General features: G+C 40.3%; 1 protein-coding gene across 18 annotated transcripts in view; it reads right to left on the reverse strand.

The window, feature by feature from the left end:
* The window catches only part of LOC147115941 (SH2/SH3 adapter protein NCK1-like), a 238,719-nt gene that overhangs the window by 108,896 nt on the left and 114,783 nt on the right, over positions 1-15,040 (reverse strand). The window lies entirely within an intron of this gene.

Below are 15,040 nucleotides of genomic sequence, written 5' to 3' on the forward strand. Positions count from 1 at the left end.
GTAATGTCAGATATACTGAGGAAGCAGGCCATGTTTGCCCAAGAACTGGAGAAGTGGCTGCATATCGTGACACCTGTATTCCCAGTCAGAATGGAGGTGATTGGAAAATTTCCCCATCAATCACTGCTGTAAGTGACTGGGATTCATTTTACACACAATTTGTATGTAACTCTCCTCCACTCACTGCATGGTGCTGGAGAAATCACCCTGCTTTTATCGGGAGATGTTGCTGCAGTTCTGGTCTTGTTTGCTGGAGTTTGTACTGACTCTTCTTAAATAGACTGTAGACTGTTTACTGTAGCGCGCTGTTTAAACGGACTCTGCTGAGCAAACAGACTTTTTCTGCTGTAAAATACACTGTTCGCAGTTAATCCTACCATAAGTCCCACCCCGCCACTAACTCAATGGCCGACAGTGGTGTCAATAGACACTCTGGAAAAAATATAACACACTAAACCTTCTTGTGAAATCACCTCAAGAAGCAATTCCACCGCCATGTCCAGATTTAAACTTATTTAAATTTTTAAACAAAATGAACGTAAATGGAAAGCTAGTAAAAACAGAAAATGCTGGACACATACAGGAAGTCGGTCAGCATCTGTGGAGAAAACAGACAAGTTTATGTTTTGGGTGCAGGTTTTTCAGAACTTGGACTCCTCCAACTCAGTCCTGAAGAGCCACACCTGAAACATCGTGATCTATTCTTCCCACACATGCTGACTGACCTGCCATGTGCCTTCAGTATTTTCTATTTAGGTTTCATATTTCTAGCATCTGCACCATTTTACTTTAAAATAAACACAAATTAAACATTCCCACTAAACTGTTGACCACCCAACATCCCTTTCTGGCCCCCCATGCTAGAGGACATTGAAAATGCTTCCCCCTTCTCGGGTACTGTCCCTCTCCGTTTTAAAAAAGTGTGTCATCATCCCCCTCTTCAAAATGCCCACTCTCCATCCCTGTCCTTGCAAACTCCTGCTTCATCTCCAACCTCTCCAAATTCCTTGAACATGTGGTCACCTCCCAAATTCATGCCCGCCTTTCCCACAACTCCACGTTTGAATTTCTCCAAATCAAGTTTTCGCCCCTTCCACAGCACTGAGCCCACTCTAATCAAACCAGAATTACATCCAGTCACCGTGGTGCATTAATCGCTCCTCATCCTTCTCTGCAACCTTTGACAGTCGACCACACCATCCAGACTTCTCCGAAGCCCTTTGGGATGCTTTTCGATGTTAAAGGTGCTATATAAATGCAAGTTATTCTTGTTGAAATATTTGCTCCATTCATTCCAAAATAATTGTTTGCCTGCTTATCTGATCAATGGTTTGGATACATTTGAAGACTAGATTGATACATTGGGTTCTAGTTTTTTTTAACTTTTCTCTTTACACGATGTTTTGTGCAGTACTACTACAGCGAATTATTTTCAACTGTCATGTGATTGTATCAGGTATCAGACTGCTGTCGCCACCCTTCTTCCCCATTCAAATTATGAGAGAAAAATGTAAACGCACAAAACCTTTGAAGTGCAAACTGGCAGTGAAACACACAAACATTAATAGTTTCACAATGAAAAAACCTCTTCACCAGGTACATTCAAATGCTCCACAAATCTGTACAAACTACATTATCACCAAACACAACTGACAGCTTCCTTCTCAACCAAGTACATCAATACAAGTCCCTTAATTTTAAGCTTTAAAATTGGTTTAAAAAAAACCCCACTAAAATTACTTACCCACTGTATAACTAGTACAGCTCAAGAATGAACAGCAGCTCACCAGGCATCGTTTTGGAGTCTTATTCCTTTGTTGTTGAAACAGGCCCTCTGTTGTAACAAATTCAGCGGAGGGATTTTTTTTGGACTGTTGGGTTATGTTTAGAGACAGGTGATGCTTTAGGCACAAGATCCAACTAGCAAACATTACATGTGGGCGTGTATAACAATGTCCAAATATTCAATAGAACAGCACAAGTGTGTGTTAATTAGCTGCATTATTAAAATAACCATGGTGTGGTGATGCCGGTGTCATCCAGACTCGAGTCGTCGTTGGCTTGTTCTCTCTACACAGATGCAGCTGGACCTGCTGTGATTTCCAGCAAAAAAATGTTTTTTGTCTGTTTTTTGTTTTCCATAGACCCCAGCATCTGCAACATTTGACCTCTTGTGACCCCACCTCATTGTTCTTTGATATAATGTTTTCCTGACTGACCTGTTTGGACACCATTCACACCTTTGATTGCTGTGATTATCTCTCTGCCGAGGTGTGATAAATGGCAGTTAGAAAGATTACCTGTAATCATCTGGCATTATTCTCTGACTATATAAGCTGTGTCTATAGGCATCTCTCCACTTCACCTGACGAAGGAGCAGCGCTCCGAAAGCTTGTGATTTCAAATAAAGCTGTTGGACTATAACCTGGTGTTGTGTGACTTCTTACATTATTAAAATAATTTATTGATACACCACTTAAATGAAACCCAATCTTTTTCATAGATACGTAGCAATCACTGCACCTTGTTTGGGGGGCGAGGGGAAGAGGGGTGCAGGGGTAGAGATAGAATTATGTAGCACTTCTTCAGTAAGGAGAAACATTAAAAAAAAAGTGAAAGAAAAGAAAAATCCATGTAATTAAAATGCCTGGAATTTCCCAGGCCCTTGGGCAGTACTTTCCATCACTACATAACCAAGTTAAAATACAAGAAGCATTAACTGAGTAAAACTTCATTAAAGTTGAAATTAATTAAACTTTGAAATAATGCATGAAAAAAACCTGGCTCAGATGAGTGATTAATGGAATCAGGTAAACTGCAGTTTAAAAAAGAAAATCTCTCTTTTGCAAATAACCATATTACCATATCCACAGGGCAACTAAAAGATAGGCCAACCCACAGCGCCCTCTCTCAGCAGGCCTGCTCGCTCACCACCCAGACTGAATCGTGACAGCTGCCAGGAAATTGGGCACAGGCCTGCATGATGCGTCAGTGGTCGCAAACAAGCTGGATATTGAGGGAGTGGATCCCTTTTTAATCAGAAAGATACCAGGACGGTGATGGGGAGCACGTAGGCACCTTGGACTCTGGGGAAGCCTGCAATCTGGGTGAAGCCTAGTGCTCTCTCGTCCTGCTTCACTCTGTCCATTATAAGAGTGACATAGATGTTCTTCCTGGTGTAGTGCGCCTCGGTCACCTCCCTGATAGTGGTGCACAGGAAACTGGGAGGTGTCACCAGCAGCAGCTTGGAAGGAGTCAGTTGCATAAAGGTTAACAGCCACAGCCACAAGCAGTGCTGTCCATGCCCTGATTGGAGGCTCCAGTTTAAGCTGCAGCAGGTGACATAGCTCAGCGACAGCCTCCTTGGTGAAACAAAGGCGCCCGACACATTGTTCCTCAGTGAATTTAAGGTGCGAGAAGTTCTCCCTGAAGACCTGCTGTGGCTATGGCCTCCTGAGCAATGCCCTCCTCCTCCCTCTTCTCTCAGCTGCTCCTGCTCTCTTGTCTTCTTTGCTGCTGCCCCTTGTCCTCTTTGCTGCTGCCCCTTGTCCTCCAGCCCAAAGGCAGACCCACAAGACCACCCATGACTGCAATAAAAACAGTTTTGAAGGAAGGCAAATGCAGTCCAGCACCAGAAGTCACAATTCATTATAGAACACAGGAAATAGACAAAAAAAAACACCCAGAAGTTAACCAGTAGCCTAAAAGGACAAACCAGCAACTAACCTGGAGTGGATGAGCCCCTGAAATAGCATCACTGCAGAGTCCTTGTTGCCCGTTAGTGCCATGATTTGCTAACTGAGTTTATCACATGGCAAGTCAGGCACTGGGGAAGACCAATTTCACAAAAATTAATTGAAATATTGTAATGAGCATTTTTAATACTTTCCGGCATGCGTCCTGGACATCTACAGAGGACCCCAGTCAAATATGGCGGACCACAAACTACCGGCATGGAATGAGCGCGAACTCGTCGCCCTCCATCTTAGACCCTTAGGCACCCATTTTATGCCACACGGTTGAAATTCTAGGCTCATGCCTTTCAAACAAATGTATAAACATGCACAATGAAAACAGGGCAAGGTCCATAGTACCAGGAGCTCTAGCAAATTACAGAACAGATTCTGTATGATAAACATGAATTCAGTGAATTATAAAATACTAGCTAAAATAAGTAATATGAATAGTAACATCAACAGTATAACCAAGAAAGCACTGTTGCATGTGTCATGGAAAAGGGGAGGGTGTTTACATTGGTGGATAACCCAAATTCAACACAAAGCTCAGAGATGCCATGTTGCAATTCAGGAGACAGCTAGAGTTAACTCATCTCACAGCAAAACAGACATGGATGAGCAGCACTTCTGTGCCATTGCCAAGAACATTTCTGGTGTCCTGAATTCAGAGCTTGTGAACTTTTAGTTCAGCAGATTTTGGCAGCATGATGTTGACCAGCTGGACAACTTCAGCACACAGACAGACAGCATTGAGGAGTGGCCACATGATGGTTCAAATGTTGGTATTAACTTAATTACTTTGCATTACAGCATTATTAAAAAAGGTCACTTCCACGCCTTCATGGACACATGATTTCAGTTTAAGAAGAAGGAGTGACTGGAAGCAGCACCGGGGGAGTCAAATGAGTGGAGAAAAGATGAAACAGATAAGCAGCCTCATCTTTCTTAACACATGGTGGGAAATTGGTACAGTTGATATCAAAAGTGGATTTAGCCAGCTGTTCCCCGTAACTAAATTGCTGAGATATAATTTTTTTTCTCTGTAAACCTTTCAGATGCTTTTCACAGATATGCAAGTTCTCCCACTTCTTCACAAACTGCAGTGAGGTTGTCAAATTGCCTGGTGCTCTCCCACCCAATTTTTTTTTATGTATTCGGTATCAAAAAGGGAGCCTTTGGTCTTGCAGCACTCAGGAGAGGGTGTTGGGGCTTGGCAATAATCAGGGGATCTTGGGCAGAGTCCGCATTCAAACTCAAGCACTTCAGCATGGGAACGGCCACCATCAACGATAAGTCAGCCTTTGGTAGCAAGAGCTCTAAGCAGCTCCAGTTTTGGGTCCTGCTTGGGTATATACAGCAGTTACAGCATTTGCCATGGCTCTAGGTCATTCAGAAGAAAATATTACATTGATAATATGGCATGCATCGAGGTCTAGCTGGTAAGATTATGTTACAACCAAATCAGCTTCAGAGGTAGAACAGATTTGGAATGGTCAGCTGATGGTGCAGGGGTCAAAACAGAAGGTTCTGCGCAGGACTGGGTGCTACAGATCAGGTGGTTTAGGGCTGGACAGAATATACAATTTTGAGCAAGTGTAAAGTTTTTATGAAATAATGTGTGCATCTGTTAGGTTATAGATTTTTTTTTTTTTTATTGTGCTGGTGTTATGTAGTTGGACAGCCCCCAAACTTCCGTGGTAGCTGCTTGTTCCAGCTTTGAAAAAAAGAGCGTGCTATTTGGTTGGTTTTGTACAGGTTGCTCGTGTCTGATCTGAAACTGGTAGCTTTTCCCGTCTATTGACAATCCAGTATTTCAGCAAATCAGCATAGTTAACTCAATAGAGCTAGGTTATTTAAGCCAACAATCTTTACATTTAAAATTGCCAACATTTCAGAGGTTTTACATAGACTGGTTGGTAAGGAAGCAAGCAGAAGTAGTGCTGTATGAGACACGGAAAAGGTTACTTTTGTATTTCAATAAGGCAGATTATATTCACTATATCAGTCACTGAAAAGAATGCTTATTAGGTTAGAAAGTATATTAAGTAACCAACAAGTAATTGTTTCAATATGACATCAGTAAACTTCACTAGCGTTAACAAAATACAATGATCGGTGCAGTGGGTGATATGTGCAACTCAGCAAACAAATACCGTAACTTGAATATTTACACACTGCAACAAAGTGCTTACAGTCAATCGGGACAGGAGTAGGTCATTCAGCACCTCGAGCCTGTTCCGCTACTCAATTAGGGCTGATCTATATCTCAACTCTATCTACTCGTACTGATTGTGTAACCCTTAATGCCCTGGCCTAACACAAATCTATCAATCTCAGTTAATACATTTGCATTTGACAGTCCCCTTTCAGATATACACACACACACGATTAAAAGGTTGTTAGTGGAGTCACTTGATAAGTGATAATGTACACCATTCACAAAAATTTGGGGGCAGACAGCTTCAAACGCAGTCAACTGTGCAACACCACAGGGACTTTCCAGTAAGCATCACCCAGCACCACCATTAACTAAATGCTTGATACTGCCCAAGTGTTCATCGAACACAGAACTAGAAGGAAAATCAAGTTTTGCAATAAATTACCAATAATTGGAAAGAAAATCTGGAATAGAATATGCATATATGATGGGAGGAAATCCCTTTGTTACATTTCTCATAGACTGGGACTTTGCCAATGGGTAAAATTTAACACATGAATTATAGAAACATAGAATCCATCATACTTTTCTGCCTATCTGTTCACCAGAAAGCTAGCAAAACCGAAAATAGTACATGACTGTTTCACTTGCGTAACACCAGCATTTGCACTTCAAAACGTATCTGATTGTTGGGCTTTTTGGGATGTCCTGAGAACTTGATAAAAGTGCTATGTAAATGTGAGTTCTTTCTTTCTGTATTTCATGCATTTAGGCATTTTTAAATAGACCTTCCATTGTGCCCATTATCACTGATCGCTAATTTTTCTGCAAACAGGTGCACCAAAATGGGAAATCACGTACCTATAGAGTAAAACAAATTAATTGTATTCTCATATTAATAACAGTACGGAATTTGTACTCAACCCATCAAGGGATAACCCTTTTGCAACTTTCTCTCCTCATATATTCATTGAAATTAACCCAACCAGTTCTGGTCCTTTCTAAAATGTCACTACATCAAAAGGACTTTCTTCTTTCCCTGTGAGCACACTGGCCTAGACCTTGGCTGAGCCCAAATTTAGTGATCATACGCAGCATTCTGAAGTGCTGTACACAACTGGTCAGTTCCCAGCCAAGAACTTGATTCATTTCATTTTTGATAACTTTCTGCTGTGATTCCATCTTCATGTAACACTTACTGTTAAAGCTACTATAAGCGTGAATGTTGTTTTTCTATGATTTTTGAGAAAAGAAAAACTTCACACGAGAAGAAAAACTTCACAAAGAGAATGACATTTGAAGTGTGATGTAAATAGAAGTAATCTGCCAGGATATGGTGTTTACGAGTCATCTTCTTGGGTCACTGTACTGCCGAACTCAAGAGAAACAGACACTGAATCTTATTCCAGAAAATTACACAGAATCTCTTCTTGCAGCAGTGTGGAAATTTTGTCAAGAAAACAAATCAGATAAGAAACCACACTGCAGCTTTGCCGAATACAATTTTCCACTTCAAATGATTTCCTCATGTAATATTCAAAGGTTACTCACTGTGGAATGTTTAATTTTTCAGCACCTGGGAGAAGATTGTAATTGGAGCCAAACTATTTAAGTTAAGCTTGTTGACTCAGTAGAGAGAGAGGAAAAAAAAAACTTACATTTATCCCACTGCTAAAATCGGCCCATGGTACAATTAAATTCGAAGAAGACAGAAGCAATTTACCAAGAACAGTTCTGTTGGGGTTAGGATTTGTGTTTCCACAGAGAGTAAAAGGTCTTGGAACACACCATGGGATTGGTTTATAAACACTATCTTTTCAACCACAAACAGTGGTGGTCAGTCTGCAAACTGTTACAAACCTCATGGTACAACTAATAATTACAGTTACCAAATACACTTCAATTTTTCCATCGTAAATCCTACAATACAATATGGTTGCAGGTTCCTCAAAGTTACTATACATTGGAGTTAGAACATCTCAGCAATCAACTGAACTTCACAACTTGAGTGTGATGCCAAAACATCATGCTCATCACTTGCAACTGCCATCGCAAATCAAGGTCATGGAACAAAGAGATCCCAGTAATACAAAAATGAGTAAAGCCACTGCATAAAACTGCAACCCACAGTTTATTATATATCTAATAAAAAAATATAAATAACAAAAAAACTCTACTCGGAAGCAATTTCAAGGCTGTAACCCAATTTCTGGATTCAGAGAATCGTTACGATCCATAATAAATGCTTGACCAGTTTACTGATGCCCATTATCAGATTATTGCCTTGTAATCATTCCCAGGCAGCCATTATTCTCCATTTGTTCCATTTCATGATTGGTAATTTCACTGCTCAATGCTCACGGGAATGTTATTTCACATAGGTGAGGCCCTGATTTACAGTGCAATTTAAGCATTTCGGAAGGCCTTGGTTTCCAGTATTCCTGAAATCTCCCTTAAATAAATCCTGGTGTTGAGATGTTTAAGCTTTTATCGAGTTCCCTCCCCCAACTCAATTAGCTGCCCCCTCCCCACCTTCTTTTCCTTGCAGCTTTCTGGCACCCCTTTCATTTACCTGAATACAAGGCTGATTATTAAAAACGTATGTATTTTAGAGGAATGTAAGCTTTCCAAATAATATTCAATGTTTGATTAAAACTTCAAGAGTCAGGGAAAATATTAGTTAAGCAAGTGAAATCACACATTAATTGAAATGGTATGTGTGGACTTATATTTTACCTCAATTAAATCAGTCTTATTTTTAAATATTGTTCGAGACCTTGGTGTGACGCTGCTAGCAGGTTAATTTTGGCTCCCTTTTTCTTGTTCCTTTACATTTTATTTTTCTTACTCTGCAGTAAAGTGCTGGCATTTTAAGAGCACAATGTAAATTAAGCTACACATTTGATATTCAGAAAGAGTAAAATTTTGCTGTGAAATAATTGTGGGAGTTATTTCTTACAAAATGGACAATAATTAGCTCTCACCCAACTAACAGTTACCAGTCACTCGCTTCATTCAACCCTTATTAGACATCCCCCAGCTGGCTCAGTGGGCTAAATGACCAATGCAATGAGGCACTGAGTCACAGCCATATCTCCGAGTTTGCAGGTGAATTTCAATCCTGCCCTGAAATCCCAACTTTCGATGGACATCCCCAAAGGTTAAAATGTCTCCCAAGCCTAGAACTGCTGATTCCAAGACTTTTTTTTTTGAAACTTTGGTAACTCAAGAATAAATCAAATTGAAACGCTTGCATTTTTGCACATTTCTCAATCAGAGGCAGTAACACTTTATTGTATTTTGATGGGTACATATTTTAAGGCATAAACTACGTCCCTTCAAAATATAGTATGGCGTGGTACTAAATTAAATTGACCGGGTTCCACTGACCACAAATGTTAGCGAGCCAGTAGTCCACAGTTCCCAAATACAAGCGGGTTAAGATTTCACTATGCAACAATGTGTAAATCTGTTATTATTGCAACTCAAAAGTCTGCAATAAAAGTAATTAACTTACTCTCCTTTTTAGCTATTTGAATATTAAATTTACAAAACTCTTCCAATGTTTAAACTAGATACTCATCATAATCTATCATACTAGATCTTTTTAGCTGGAGCTTACTTTCATGATGCAACAGCTCACTTGTTTTCTTTCACAGTTCGATATCATTTATCACCTAGTCTATTTTAAGTGATTCTGTGTCTCAATCATTTATTTGTGTGTCGTGTAACAACATGGATTGAGAAGGGAAGTGTCCTGTCTCACCAATCGACTTGATCTTGAGAAAATAACATCTAAATGGACTAAGGAAAATGACGACATGGGGTCAAGTGATTTACAAAGTTCTGCAAGGCAACTAGTTCAGCTCAAAGCAGCAAGAATTCAGGGCAAGACTTCGGAATGAAGAAGAAACTTGCTGAAAGATAAAAAGCAGCTACTTATTGGAGGTTATCTCAAAGGGTGGGAGGAAGAGAGAGGAAGTGCTGATTGGGTACCCCAGGGATTATTTCTGGAATCTGTTTCTAATTGAGATTAGATACTTGGATTCAGAAACTCTATGCAATTCAGTTAAATTTGCAAATGATACCAAACTAAGAGGAGCAGTTGATTCTGAAGAGACAGCTGGAGAGCTACAAAATGAGATGGATAAATATGCAAATGGCTAAAATAATGCCAGATGAAATTTCATATAGACAAGTGTAAAGTACTAGACATAGGGAAGAGAAATGAGTGACAAGTACTCCCGAATGCCTTTAAAATAGCTAAGGATGAGGCTGAAATGAATCTAAGGATCTTAATAGATAGATGTTTAACATGCCCAACCACTGCAGAGCAGCAGAATGATGAACTATATAGCCAAAACAACAGAGCAATTCAGAGGAAGCCATGCTCACACTGTATCATGCTCTGATCAGATTACATTGAGTGCTATTCCCAGTTCTGGTTACAAAGACACAAGGGGCACGTTCAAGCCCTGGAGGCAATTTTTTTTTTTTTTTTTTTTTTTTAAAAAGACATCCATATGGCTGATCCCTAGCATCAGAAGGTGGAGAAACGAGGAAAGATTGGTGAAGCTCAAAATTTTCAGGCTTCAAAAAGGTGACCTTATAGAGATGCAGGATATTAAATATGAAAAACATAGATCTTCAAAATTACTTCAAACTAAGATGCCATTAGGACAAGGGTGCACAGACTCAAACCAGTAAAGTGCAAAATGAGGACAGATGTCACAAGCTCTTCACACAAAGTGATCAACACATGGAATGGACTTCCAGGCAGGATAGATAAGGTTAAAAACCCTGGAATTGTTTAATAAACTAAAGCCATCAGGGAGTGGGGGCATTGATGTGTAGGGGGAAGAGATGGAAACACTGTAGAGTCCTTCTGGATGGACGAACTAAAATGGGCCCAAATGATCTTGCTCATCCATAATTAGCAAGGGAACTCATGCCAAGTGCCAAATCCACGCAACACTAACTTTTGACGAGCCCCAGGCAACTGAAAGCAACAAACTGTAGTGCATTTCAGTTAGTTACTAAATCATTCAGAACTCCAATTTACATGAAAAGCAAATGTTCTTTGCAAGGGAAAGAATGCTCATTCCCATCCTTAGCTGCTTGCTTTTCTCACGTTCCTCACTCAGCCAGTGCCACTGGAAAATGGCAGAAGACTGCTGCAAAACTGCAGGAATTTTCTCTCCTTTCTTCGGAAATTTCAGGCTGCTGGTGCACTATGGTCCTCAAGCCATTCTCAAACTTCTTACTTGTAAATAACTTTGCATTTAACATGATTGCTCCCACGTCTTCCTTTCACAAAAGGCAGGCTTCTTCCAACACCGTCCCCAATTTTAAGAGGCACTCTGTCTCTTGCTTCACCCAACTCGCGCTGCTGCTCGGGGATCCAATTCTTCTGCATGCTGTGGACAGGAACTTACTTTGCAAAACTACTGGAGCATGCAACCAATTAGGTTCTCCCCTCCCTCCTCCCCCCCCCCCCCCCACCACCCCCCCCACCACCCCCACAAAAGCAGCAAAAGACCAAACTGAGGAGCAGGCGATAGCAACTTCCAGGTTGGGAGGGTGGGGGGTGGCAGATGTCATGTTTTTCATGAACATAGCACAACGTGCTACTCGTGATAATACAGGCAGAAGTGTGGTCCGGATTTAATGGGCTGGAAGTTGTGGTTGGAAGCTTCCCGCGGGCCAATGCCTCCGAACCGCAAGTAAACGCAGCACCTACCTGGTGCCTCTGTATCTTCGAAGACTTGCGATCCTGGACCTGCAGGCGTACGCCTGCGTAAAGGCCCATGTATCCCGGGGCGCATGCAGTTCGCAAGTGTCCCTGGGATCATGTGGGCTGGCCCAACCAATCGGAAAGGGGGATTCCCATTGTGCTCAAAACATTTATGTACAGAATCCCCATACATATAATAGAAATCCCCTAAAAAATACATTTCACTCCACATAAATTAAAATAAAATCATCACGTTAAAAATTAATTAAAATACAATTTAATTAAACATTTAAAACAAGTGTAATTTTTTGAAAAATTTAAACATTTTTCAAGAGGCCAAAAATAACCTAAACTAATTTTAAAGGTTTTTAAATCATTAAAAAAATTAATTTTAATATTTATTTAAACGCTTACACTGGTAAAAGGCCTTACATCTGGTAAAAAGCAGGCGTAAGGGTTTTGTGGGCATTTGCTGGGCAGTTGCTGGGCAGTAGTTGGGGCTTCTTACCCCGAAACCTACCAGAACTGAGCATGTCGGTCAGAGTCAGGCCTGATGTTAGTCAATCGCCTATTAGTGACCACAGACAAAAGTCACACAATCACAAACTGAGCAAGGTACTGGAAAGCCACCACTCCCCATGAAACCGTCTCGCAGCATCAGCCTCCCCTTTCAGAGGCCAATAAGTGGAAACAATCAAGAGGGAAAGCAGAAAGGAAGCCTGTACTCATTTTGCTCCTTTATAGAGTTGTGCAGAAACAGCTTGTCCTCCAATTTTCTCTTTCTCCTGGGATGACAGGGGATGTGGAAAGAGAGAAATGAAGAGGTTGGTGAAGTGTCTCCCCTCCAGCCCTGATAAAAGGGGGAGGGGGGGGAAAAGAAAAAAAATTGTATTTATCAAAACAGCATTCACAACCTCAGGATGTCCCAAAGCACTTCACAGTCAGTCAATGAAATACTTCTCACTGTTTTGTAGGCAAACAAAACAGCCAATTTGGGTCCCATACACACGAACTTCAGGTGCTGAACCTACACCTTCCAACAGAAAATGCTCGAAAAGCTCAGCAGGCCAGGCAACATGCGTGGAGAGAAAATAGAGTCGATGTTTCGGGTCTAACCCTTTTTCAAAACCTTTCCCTCCACGATGTTGCCTGGCCTGCTGAGTTTTTCTAGTATTTTCTGTTGTTATTTCAGATTTCCAGCATCTGCAGTATTTTGCTATCCTACACCTTCCAACTTTGGATGGTACCTAATTTGGTGAAGTAAGTCGCAGGATGTATAATTAATGTTTTGCAAACAAATCAATTCAGCTCAAACAATAGAATACTCCTGGTGTTTCCTACTGTGAAGTACTTTGGGACATTATGAGGTTGTGAAAGGTGCTATATAAAGGCAAGTCTTTCTTTCTGCATTCTATAGGTGCTGCAGATGACAAATGAATCACAGTTCCTAAAGTGGAGTCACTTTTCAGGTGCAGTTAAAATTTTTGTAAACACCCATACAGATGGAGATAGCTTGCAGCATGCTATGATTTAACTAAAATAGTGTAATGAGACCACTTTCAGGCTTGGTGAAAATACAGCCAACTATTATAAAAAGTCTAGAAACAAAGCTCCTTCAATTATTCATTTACAAGAACATCCAAGAATCTGATAAAAGGGATTGAACAAAGCTTGTGGAAATCCCCTCTCCACAACAAACATAACCTTTTATAGTCATTCAGTCTTCAAGATGCTGACAATGGTGCAAAATGGAACCCTTACCCAAATTTTAGAAGTAAGTATATATTATTCAGTTAAATTGAAAAATTAGTAAAAATTGTGGAAAATGAGCTGTTATTTGTTTGAGATCTGGCTTCAGGCAGAAGAAAATTGTAACATTTTTCTATCTAGAGAGCGGCTGAGCAAAGGGTTGGAGTCAGAGCAGATTCATTTTGTAGTTCCCGTGTCCAAATCAAGCAAAATGCACAAGCAATATTGGTTCTCTTTGCAAAATGAATTCTAGGTGCATGTTACAAGCTCCTTCTATCTTCTCGCAGTGTTTTATTTAATGCATTAAACAGAAGGTTTTTTCGTTTGTAATATCTGGCAACCACTACAAGCAGTATTAAATAATTGCCACCATTATCCATTCCCTATTGCACCAGTGTTTTGGCACATTTAATAGAGCATGATCACTTTACTCAGTAGTTTCTAGTTAGTATTAGCACCGGAAATAGCAGGATTTGAACACAGGTGAAATGGAGAGAGAAGTACGGCTCGACTGGCTGTTTGATTACATTGTGCTGCACAGTGAATTTTCCCTGGTGCAGTGTTGACATTCCTCAGTTCGTCATTCAAGTTATTTTAGTAGATGTGATTGGCATTGCTAAGTTTGAACAAGTGATCAGATTAGCTAGGACAGAAGGCTTTTCAAGACTTCTTTTTATCCTAGGAATGCATACCAACTTCAGACAAGTGCCCTGTTCCCACCCTTCCATCACTGCCACTCTGAAATTGCTGCCAAAGGGCATGTGCATTGAGAAGTACCCAGGGATACCCCTCTCTTTCCTCAAAGACATTGGTTAGAATAGGCAAAGTCAGGAACTGATTTGGGTTTAATTATGACACCAAGCTCTTTCAACAAGTAACGGTCCTGCATCCCATCGTTTTGCAAGGTTTGATGTTCAACTGAGTGATAAATGTTTGCACATCGACAGTACATTATGCCTACAATGAATATTCCAGCACAGTTTACAGTGCAACAGAGAAACTTGCTGCTGAAAAAGTGCACTGCCAGGTGCTTTAAATGTTTGGTCCCCTATTCCAGCAATACAGGTGGGAATGGTCATTACCATATTGTGAAACAGGAATCAAAAATTCTGAATATAATAAAAAAATCAAGATAAAAATTCCAACAGTTCATAATTTTAAAAACCAGATTCCAAGCAACTATGTCACTAAGCACAAAATGGGTCATCTAGAAGCACACATTAATAGTTATGATGGAGGATTCCTCAGATTCTACCCTAGAATGTACTTCATTGGCTGTAAAGCGCTTTGGGACGTCCAGTGGTCGTGAAAGGCGCTATATAAATGCAAGTCTTTGGACAAATTAAAAGCTCAAATAAATATACTTTAAAATGTTAAAGGCAAATACCATTATTACTTTTACCCAGCTTCAGAATTTGGTCTCATTCAGTGTCAAATTTTGCACAAAAGGCAGTAATTATCCAATTTGTGTTTAATTGGTTCGGATTTCCACAAGCTGTGTGTTTATTCCATAAAAGCCTTAGTAGTTTAATCAAACCTTTGCGATCGTATAACACCGGCAAATATATTAGTGATTTGCAGTAAAACATTTTGAAATCAGATTTTATTTTTGCTATGCGGACACGACAAAGAAAAACGGCATCCAGTGGAGGAGTCTGGATT

The sequence above is a fragment of the Somniosus microcephalus genome, chromosome 6 (assembly GCF_052327205.1).
Source record: "Somniosus microcephalus isolate GS21.2 chromosome 6, FLI_Smic_1.0, whole genome shotgun sequence".
Lineage (NCBI taxonomy): Eukaryota > Metazoa > Chordata > Chondrichthyes > Squaliformes > Somniosidae > Somniosus > Somniosus microcephalus.